Below are 10,808 nucleotides of genomic sequence, written 5' to 3'. Positions count from 1 at the left end.
ACCGGTCTTGGAGTTAGTAGATATATATATATATATATATATATATATATATATATATATATATAAGCAGCCTGGGTCTGAGCTTGGAATTAGTATATATAAGCAGCCTGGTTCTCTGCTTGGAGTTAGTATTATATAAGGAGCCTGGGTCTGAGCTTGGAGTTAATATATATAAGCAGCCTGGTTCTGCACTTGGAGTTAGTATGTATAAGCAGGCTGGGTCTGAGCTTGGAGTTAGTATATATAAGCAGCCTGGGTCTGAGCTTGGAGTTAGTATATATAAGGAGCCTGGGTTTGAGCTTGGAGTTAGTATATATAAGTAGCCTGGGTCTGAGCTTAGAGTTAGTATATATAAGCAGCCTGAGTCTGAGCTTGGAGTTAGTTTATATAAGCAGTCTGGATCTGAGCTTGGAATTAGTATATATAAGCAGCCTGGGCCTGAGCTTGGAGTTAGTGTATATAAGGAGCCTGGGTCTGAGTGTGGAGTTAGTATATTTAAGCAGCCTGAGTCTGAGCTTGGACTTAGTTTATATAAGCAGCCTGGGTCTGAGCTTGGCATTAGTATATATAAACAGCATTTTTCCGAGCTGGAAGAGGTGAAGGCACATATTTTAAAAGTGTAATAGTGAGCTGTGAAGTTCACTGCCTTTTGTCTGAATTACAGTTTAATTTTCAAAGTAATGAGGACTCACAGTGTTTGGCTTTACACTTCTGACAGGGAGCTACAACAAGAGGTTTTACTAAGCAACACCATGCTGCATTTAAGCAAGTTAAACTTAGTGAGACTGGCCTGGAGTCATCATTTCCTCTGTTGTTCCATGCCATGGATGCCCCAATGATTAATGCCATGAAAGTAAGTAAAGTTAGCCTGAGCAGGATTTTTTGTATGAAATAAGTTGAGTGCTCTGTTCGTACCATTGAAAAGGTGATGACACGTCCCTCCAAACTGTTCTGTTGATGTTGCAGAAGAGGTTTAGAACCTCCTGGCTGATACATTCAGCTCCAACTTTACTACTCTCTCCCCCTCAACCTTCCCTCAGGAAATATCATCAAATATAACTTCTGCTACTATCACTATGGAACAGGTCCTTATTGCTCTCTCTAAGGCCAAGAACACTGCATCAATGGGCCAAGACAATATCCCAGGATGCCTTCTAAATAGCATGAAACATGACCTATCAGGGCCTCTGGAGTTACTATTTAACTGTAGCCTCCAAACAGGCTTCATGCCTCATGAATGGAGAAAGGCAACAGTCATCCCTCTGCACAAAGGTGGGCCATCTACAGACCCTGGAAACTACAGACCCATAAGTCTCACTAGTCTTATATGTAGAGCCATGGAAATAATTATCATGGAGATGATCAACAGAGATACAGTAAACCTCCAGACACTGGACACAATCCAGTTTGGTTTCGTCAAGGGCAGATCATGCCTACTGAACCTGGTGGACTTCTTTGAGAAGGTCACCAAAGCAATGGGTGAGGGCAAAATCATTCACACTGCCTACCTTCACCTGGCCAAGGCATTTGACACAATACCCCACTCAGGCATTGTTGACAAACTCAAGAGGTTAGGTACAAACCTGTATGTCATCCAGTGGACAGCCAACTGGCTCATAGACAGGACCCAGGAAGTTAGAATTGGGGAGTCCACCTCTACAAAGAGGCCAGTCACAAGTGGAGTCCCTCAAGGATCAGTCCTTGTATCACTCCTTTTTGGCATTTACTTCTCAGAAGTCATGGCCAATATCAGTGGTCTTTGGTTGACTAAATTTGCAGATGATTGCAAATTAGGAGCTGTCATTGAATCTCATACTAACACAAATGTTCTCCAGGAGGGGCTGACACAGACAAACAACTGGTGTCAGAGCAATGGACTAAAACTAAATGCCAAGAAATGCATAATAGTATCCTTTGGGAAGTCATCCATCCTTGGTAACTATCATATTGACAACACACCCACCCGGTCCAGCTGGTGAATCTGGGAATCTTGAGGCAATGTTACAACTGCCTCATGTACACAGACAACCCTCTCCTCCTCCCAACAAATTCCAAAACATCTGAGAGATGCAACCATATAGCCAAACTGGAGACTAAGCTCTCTCAACTCAGTACTGGAATAACCAGTCAGGAGGAGAAGGAAACCACACTCACTACAATTCCAGTCTCACATAGACCTACCACGACAGCAAACCAAACACATAATCACACAAAAACATACTCGGAGGCTCTAAATAAAGATCTGCCTAAGCATCAGAGACCTCCAAAGCAGACACCCAAGCAGCCGCTACCCCAAAACAAAACACATGCAACACATATCTCACAAAGCCAGTGTACCAAACAGTCACAGCCCTTAAGACTAAACAACACACCTGATACACTTGTAATAGGTGACTCTATCATCAGGCACACTGACGTCCCGCTCACCAGGCTGAACAAGGAGAGGGTCACGGTGAGCAGCTTGTCGAGTGCTAGGATCCGCCACATAACACAAGCACTCAGGTCACTCCAAGGCAAGTACAAATATGACTAAGTCATTGTCCATGCTGGTGTGAATGACCTGAGACGTACCTCCCTGGACTACATGAAAAGAGACATAAAGGAGCTCTCTGAGCATGTAGCCCAGGCCGGTATGACCCTGACCTTGAGTAGCATCTTACCCTCACCAAGAATGATGCCACAATATGAAGACAAGATGATCAATTTCAACAATTGGCTTAAGTACTGGTGTCATTCAAAGGGGATCCAATGCCTGTCAGCTTGGGATGATATGCTCGACAAGCCATGATGCTTCGCTAGGGACGGCTTGCACCTGTCACCCCTGGGCTTTCGGATATTGGCAAAGGCTCTTGCTACCCCCATAGTGCCTTTTTTAGGCAAGGCTCAAAAGACAAACCCACCCCCATAGGTATCACAAGGGATAAGAAACTAAGAGTAATGCTACTCAACGCCAGAAGTCTAAACCTCAAGATGCACGCACTCGAAACTCTCTATAGCATGGAGAACATCGATATCTGTGCAGTAACAGAAACCTGGTTCAGGGCTCCCGAGAGCACCCCAGCACTACCAGGTTATACCTCATACCATGCTTTTCGGCCCCAAAACTTGGACCAAACCACAAAAGGAGGGGGAGTATCGATATTCATCAAAGATACCCACACCTCCAGGTTGGTGGCAAAGCACGAAGCATCAGAGACTATCCATGTGCAACTAACAGTGGGTAAAACTGCCTTCCAGTTTATAGCCTGCTACAGACCACCCTCCCAAACCCAGGAACCCCACTCGGCCTTCCTAAGAACACTGGAAAATATGAAGGTCTCTCCAAACACCATTATATTGGGCGACTTCAACTACCCAAACATAGACTGGGAGCATTACTCTATCTCCAACACCCTAGCCCAAAGGTTCCTAGAATTTATAAACTCAAATGCTATGGAACAACTTGTTACCACTCCCACAAGAGGGGAAAACATACTGGACCTGATCATCACCAACATGGGGACTCTATGCTCCAGACCAGAAGTTTATCCCTCACTGGTAAGATCAGACCATAAACTAATCTCACTGGATATTCACATCCCGACCCCACCCCCTGCCCAGAAAACCACAGTGAAAAACTTCTCTAAAGCAAATTTCACACTCCTCAAAACTGAGGTGGAATCCTTCAAAGCCCACGGGCCTGTGGAAAATATGGCCCAGACTGCAGAATCCTTTATAAACGCATTCTATGAACACCTTCAGGAATGCATGGATCATGCGATCCCAAATAAAACCAAGACCCAATCCTCCAAAGGCAGACGTCCTGTCTGGTGGACCCCAGCCATAAATAAACTATACAATAGAAGGAGGAAGCTACTAAATGATAGAGCAAAATCCCAAAAAGGGAAGGCATCACTGATCAGTATTAGCAAAAAACTACGGGCACACATAAAATTGTCTAAGGCCAGCTTCAAGAGAAAAATTGCACAGGACACTAAGGATAATCACAAGGCTTTCTTTAGTTATTTTAGGAACCTGGGTGGTAATTCCCAGATATGCTCAGAATTAGTCCAAAAGTACAAAAAATACACCGAACCCACAGACATTGCCAACATCCTAGCTGACAAGTTCAGCGCAAACTTCTCCCCCCCCCTCCCCACCAAAAGGGCAAATATCTATCCCAGCAGAGTGCTGCCCCCCTGACATCTCAGATGCTCAGGTAAGAGCCGCCCTCTCCGAAGCAAAAAACACAGAACCAATGGGACCAGATGGTGTCCCGGGCTGCGTCCTACATGAACTCCAAGAAGAGCTAAACCCAAACATAAAACTACTGTTCAATCTCAGCCTTACTACAGGATATGTGCCCAAAGAGTGGCGTACAGCAACAGTGGTCCCTCTCCACAAAGGTGGTGCCTCAACGGATCCTGGAAACTATCGCCCCATAAGCCTGACTAGCTTGGTCTGCAAAGCTATGGAAAGGATCATCATGGACCTCATAAATAAAGATATTGGGGACCTACAAACAATGGATCCTACCCAGTTCGGCTTTGTTAAGGGCAGATCCTGCCTCTTAAACCTGGTTGATTTCTTTGAAACAGTCACCAAGGCCATTGATGAGGGGAAGGTGGTCCACACAGCCTACCTGTACCTCGCAAAAGCCTTCGATACAATACCCCACTCGGGCATTATAGATAAGCTCACCAGCTTAAATATAAACCCCTATGTCACTAGATGGATTGCAAACTGGCTCAAGGACAGAACCCACATGGTTAGAATTGCTGGAGCCATGTCAGACTCCAAACCAGTTACAAGTGGTGTCCCATAAGGCTCAGTCCTGGGACCTCTCTTGTTCGGTATATATTTCTCGGAGGTACAGGCCAACACGGAAGGACTGTGGCTGACCAAGTTCGCAGATTACTGCAAACTGGGCACCATAATCGACTCTCCAGTCAACACAAGCATCCTCCAAAAGGGCCTCATAGAAACAGACAACTGGTGCCAGAGCCATGGCCTCAAGCTAAATGCCAAAAAGTGTATAGTCATCCCCTTTGGCAAAAACAAAGTGCCCACAAATTACCACATAGGTGGTAATCCATTAAGTACAGAAGAAGTAATTAGGGACCTGGGGACCCAAGTTGATAGCAATCTCTCATTTGACAACCACGTGGCCAAAGTGGTTAGAAAAACATTTTATATAGCCCACCTAATCATGAAGGGATTCACATCTAGATCAGGGGACGTCATCGTGCCTCTTTACTCATCCCTCATCAGGCCCATAATTGAGTACAATGCCCCTTTTGGGATGTACCTTATTAGACACCTGCAGCAACTGGAAAGACCCCAAAAGTACCTCACCAAGAGGATCAAAGGGCTCAAACAGATGCCATATGCTGCCCGGTTAAAGAAACTCCAGCTCTACTCAGTGGCATACCGCCTGTTCAGAGGCGTTCTGTGCCTGACGTATAAAGCCATGTCCAACCCAGAATTAATGGACATGCTGCATCTCAGAAAATCCAAATCCCATCGAGCTACGTGCTCGAGAGACTTGAACCTCAGCACTGAAATAAATAGGACATGCTGGAGGGACAGATTCATAACCCAGAGGCTCCCTTCACTCTGGAATAAAATCCCAGTCCAGGTTAGGCAGAGTCCCTCATTGACTCTCTTCAAGAGGAATCTTGATGAGTGGATGGGAGATCGTAGGTTTACCCCGGGTATCACTTCTGTGTCACTGTTAGACAGAGGCACAGTATACTAACCTCAAAAAAGGGCATAGCAAAATAAATTTAAAATGGGTGGCGAAAGCCAAACACATTCTGGCTAGGCTTATAAATGCCCTAGGGCAGATAGCCTAGTATGAACCTATGAACCTATGAACACCCATTAGAGTTGACCCAGTAGTTAGGGGACTTAGGGACACACATAGATAGTAATCTAGCCTTTGATCATCATGTGTCTACATTGGTGAGGAGATCATTCTTGTTGCCCAACTTATAAACAAAGGTATGGCATCTAAGTCCAAGGAAGTAATTGTTCCACTGTGTTTGGCATTCATCAGACCTATCACTGAGTACAATGCCCCCTTTGGTATGTACCTAACCAGGTATATCCAACAACTGGAACATCCACAGAGGTTCCTCACTAAAAGAATTCAGGGCGTAAGTAATATGTCCTATGCTGACTGCCTCAAGGCCCTATCCCTGTATTTTTTTTCCTACAGGCTTTTGAGGGGAGATCTATGCCTGGCATACAGGTCATTGTCAGACTCCACTCTGATGGACCTCCTGCATATCCACAAAACAAACAGTACCAGAATTACCCGTTCTAAAGACTTAAACCTTGCCTGTGATATAAATAGGACTTGTTGGAGAGATAGGTATGTATCCCAGAGACTATCCCGTCTATGGAACAGGCTCCCTATCCATGTGAAGCAGAGTTCCTCCCTAACCCAATTTAAGTGCAGCTTGGACAATTGGGTTGGAAACCCGGAAATTCATCCCTGGTTTGGCACCTGTGCCTCTAATGCAAACAGGTAACCTGTAAATGGTTCATCTCCCAGGCCCATGCTTACACTTATCAAGGGTGTCATAACTTGTTAGAGATTCGAGATGCATGGCTAGGCTTAAAAAGGCTCTTGTGGTCAGTAGCCTAGTAAACACTTATGAACCTATGAACCTATGTGGGGAACAGCTGCAGATTAACAATAGTTATTTACACAAGAGCTTTGCATGATTACTGAGGATTCTTACAAATGTTTCCTTTATAGATTTATGGGTTCATACGTTAGTACTAGGCTAGCTGCCCTTGTGGGCCATTTTTATTCCAGAAACCTTACCTTTTTTTGTGCTCAAAATAATGTGTCCCATTTGGTTATAGATTGGGCTTACCCATCCCATGGCCGATATTTATACATTACTCCTAATGTGAATAACTGGGATCATACAATAGATAATTTGAGGGGACCCATGCATGGCATAATGCATTTATGAGCTGCCTATGTCTATTAGTAGTACAGCCTGCAGTACTTGGGTAAATTTTCTGTTTCCCATCCATAGATCCAAGTTGCACTTGAATGTGGACAAGGTTGAACATTATGTGGCTAGGGAGTCTCTTCCAGGGCAGCAGTATCCTCTGTGAGATATGCCTGTCCATCCAAACTGTTCTGTTGAGGTTGCAGAAGAGGTTTAGATCCCTAGACCAGGTATTTCTGATGCCATTTGACTTGCTGATGATGGGTACCTTTTATATTAGACAAATGTCACCTCTTAGCAGTCTATAGCATGCCAGCCATGTATAGTGACAGGACTTTAAATCAGTCCATGTAGGACATGTTGTGTAGGCCTTGTATCCTTTTAGTAAGGTATCTCTCTGGGCATTCCAGTTGTCACATGTGTCTGGGCAGATACATGCCAAGGGGAACATTATATTAAATGATTGGCCTAATGAGGGCTGAGTAAAGGGGGCCAATGTCATCCCTTGATCTAGAGACAATTCCTTTGTTTTATAAGCTGTGCAATATAGAAGGTCTTTCTTACAACAATGGACACATGTTGGTCAAAGGTTGGTTACAATTTGCTTATTTTACATATTAAGACTCAAACATTCATTCATTTTAAATTCAAACCTCAGAAAACAAATTTTAAAGCTATTTCATGATGATGACTCCATGTTCAGAAACAAATACACTGTCTGAAATAAAAGGTACATGCCACCTTTATCAGATGGCCTCTGACATGCTGAAGAACTTCTGACTAACACTTTATTCTTTCTTCACATTTGGCATCTGCAACCATGATAGGTTCTTCTGGTGTAAACTGTCAGCTGTGCTTAATTAATTTATTATTTATTTATTTGACATTTATTTGTTTACCAGGAAAGTCTGTCTGGGTTATATAACCCATTTTCAATGGAGGCCCAGGGAGAAAAGGTCCACATTTATGACTTGGTTACACATTTATACAACTGGGTTACCTATATGAAACTACACAGTTGGAAATTAATATTAAGGCAAAAAGCAGTTTTGCCTTACAAAAATGTTCCAACAGCTTGAGGCTGAGGATGTCACTAGCACATTTTTTTAATGGTAAGTCAGTTTTTTTCTTTCTTTCTTTCTTTCTTTCTTTCTTTCTTTCTTTCTTTCTTTCTTTCTTTCTCTCTTTCTTTCTTTCTTTCTTTCTTTCTTTCTCTCTCTTTCTTTCTTTCTTTCTTTCTTTCTCTCTCTCTTTCTTTCTTTCTTTCTTTCTTTATTTATTTCTTCATTCCTTCTTTCTTTCTTTCTTTCTTTCTTTCTTTCTTTCTTTCTTTCTTTCTTTCTTTCTTTCTTTCTTTCTTTCTTTCTTTCTTTCTTTCTTTCTTTCTCTCTCTCTTTCTTTCTTTCTTTCTCTCTCTTTCTTTCTTTCTCTCTCTCTCTCTCTTTCTTTCTTTCTCTCTCTCTTTCTTTCTTTCTTTCTCTCTTTCTTTATTTCTTCCTTCCTTCTTTCTTTCTTTCTTTCTTTCTTTCTTTCTTCCTTTCTTTCTTTCTTTCTCTCTTTCTTTATTTCTTCCTTCCTTCTTTCTTTCTTCCCTCCTTCCTTTCTTTCTTTCATGTATCTCAGTGCTGTGAACAGAGGAGCTGTACCCCAATGACAGCTTGTTTCAGAGGTGAAGATGTCTGTAATGCATCAGAAGCAAACACATCAACAATGCCACAATGGGCCTTTGAATCAAATTTAATTGTTAAAGAACTGAGTATGTCACTGAATGGTTCAAGAATAAATGTTTTCCACCATCTTAGTCACTACAAGGCAAGTGTACTCTTTTTGGGCCACCCTAACTGACCATTATATACATGTACATTGTTTCCAATCTACTAGTACTTGTGGGTGGATGAATTTCACAAGCCCAGCTATCCACATCTACCCTTACTCATTTTTCTGTCCCCAGTTTACAAAGCTGCAATGAGTCCTTATCTTTGACTTCCTGCTGCAAAAAAGGGCAACCTGTTCAAATGTGTTGAGCCTTCAATACAGCCCTATACTGCCTTTACTTTTTGGATAATTTCTATGTGAAGAAAGCCTGAGGTGGTCATTTGCTTAATCCTTATTAAAAACTTTATATATCCCTACAAATTAGAACTGCTAAGCAATGTGACCAGTAGTTCTAAATACAGAGCAAATAACACTAGCATAATGAGCATACCACCGCTGAATATTCTTAGTGAATGCTTCATACCTCCTCCAAACATTCTTACAGAATGTGGCATACCACCAGTGAACATTCTTATGGCATGTGACATGCCACCAGTGACCATTCTTATGGCATGTGACATACCACCAGTGAATATTCTTATGGCATGTGACATACCACCAGTGACCATTCTTATGGCATGTGACATACCACCAGTGAACATTCTTATGGAATATGACATACCACCAGTGAACATTCTTATGGCATGTGACATACCACCAGTGAATATTCTTATGGAATGTGGCATACCACCAATGAACATTCTTATGGCATGTGACATACCACAAGTGAACATTCTTATGGCATGTGACATACAAACCTGTATTTTAATTTTAGCTTTAGGTTCATCATTGTTAGAGCAGGTATCATTTACATGTACAAAAAAGCAGCATTCTCTTTACATAAGTCTAGAAATGCAGCCATATTAAAGAAGGCTTCACAGTTTGCATACAGTTTCAATAAATGCACTTTCAATCAGTGAAAGCAATCTTCAGTCAAGAATACTGACAAGAACATCATTTGTGGTACATTTGAGTATAAACACATCTTGTTTGTATGCTACAAGGCTAAAGAGGGATGTAGAACTTTACAGGGTTTGGTATTATTAGGAAATATGTCAGAGATAGTTAAGTTAGCCTGTTTGGACTGATATGCAGAAAGTCATAGCAGTACAATCCTCAGAAGGCAGTACAGACACCCAAGAGTGAGTACAGATGTCAGGTCAAATATTCAGCATTTCAGAATATTAATGGTATTATTCAGGAGGATCAGATACGAGTGCAGAAACTATGGACACAATTATCAACAGTTACTGGAGGCAGTATTATCACATTCTGTGTACGGAATTTACCGTCAACATAATGAGTGCAGAAACTATGGACACAATTATCAGCAGTTACTGGAGACAGTATTATCACATTTTGTGTACAGAATTTACCAACAACATAACGAGTGCAGAAACTACTGACACAATTATCAGCAGTTACTGGAGACAGTATTATCACATTCTGTGTATGGAATTTACCGACAACATAATGAGTGCAGAAACTATGGACACAATTATCAGCAGTTACTGGAGACAGTATTATCACATTTTGTGTACAGAATTTACCGACAACATAACGAGTGCAGAAACTACTGACACAATTATCAGCAGTTACTGGAGACAGTATTATCACATTCTGGGTACAGAATTTAACGACAACATAACGAGTGCAAAATCTACGGACATTAAGATTTGATTTGGATATTGCTGACATCTACCTCCGCTGTACATAATAAAACATTGTTAGACAAACTACACTGTGTGGAGACTTTATTCTGAAAGGTACAAGACTTGGCACATAAAGGAGAAACTGGCACTTGTTCAGCACAGTTCTGGGTAATTAACAGATAAAGGCATTAATTTCAGTCTCATTCCAGTTGTTTGCAGTTAATTGCAGTATCCTACAGTCATCAGTTCTTTCAATCATAAATAACTTAATAGCTCAACAAACACTAATGGAAAGCCAGTATCCAGTGTGATCAGCACCAAATGCCATTTCTCTCTTGTCAAAAAATTTTCTGCATCAGGACTTAATACTATAAATGTTTTATATGTCTGC

The sequence above is a fragment of the Protopterus annectens genome, chromosome 4.part0 (genome assembly GCF_019279795.1).
Source record: "Protopterus annectens isolate FY-2018-M chromosome 4.part0, PAN1.0, whole genome shotgun sequence".
Lineage (NCBI taxonomy): Eukaryota > Metazoa > Chordata > Ceratodontiformes > Protopteridae > Protopterus > Protopterus annectens.
The sequence above is the reverse complement of the archived record's forward strand: the minus strand, read 5'-3'. Positions refer to the sequence as shown.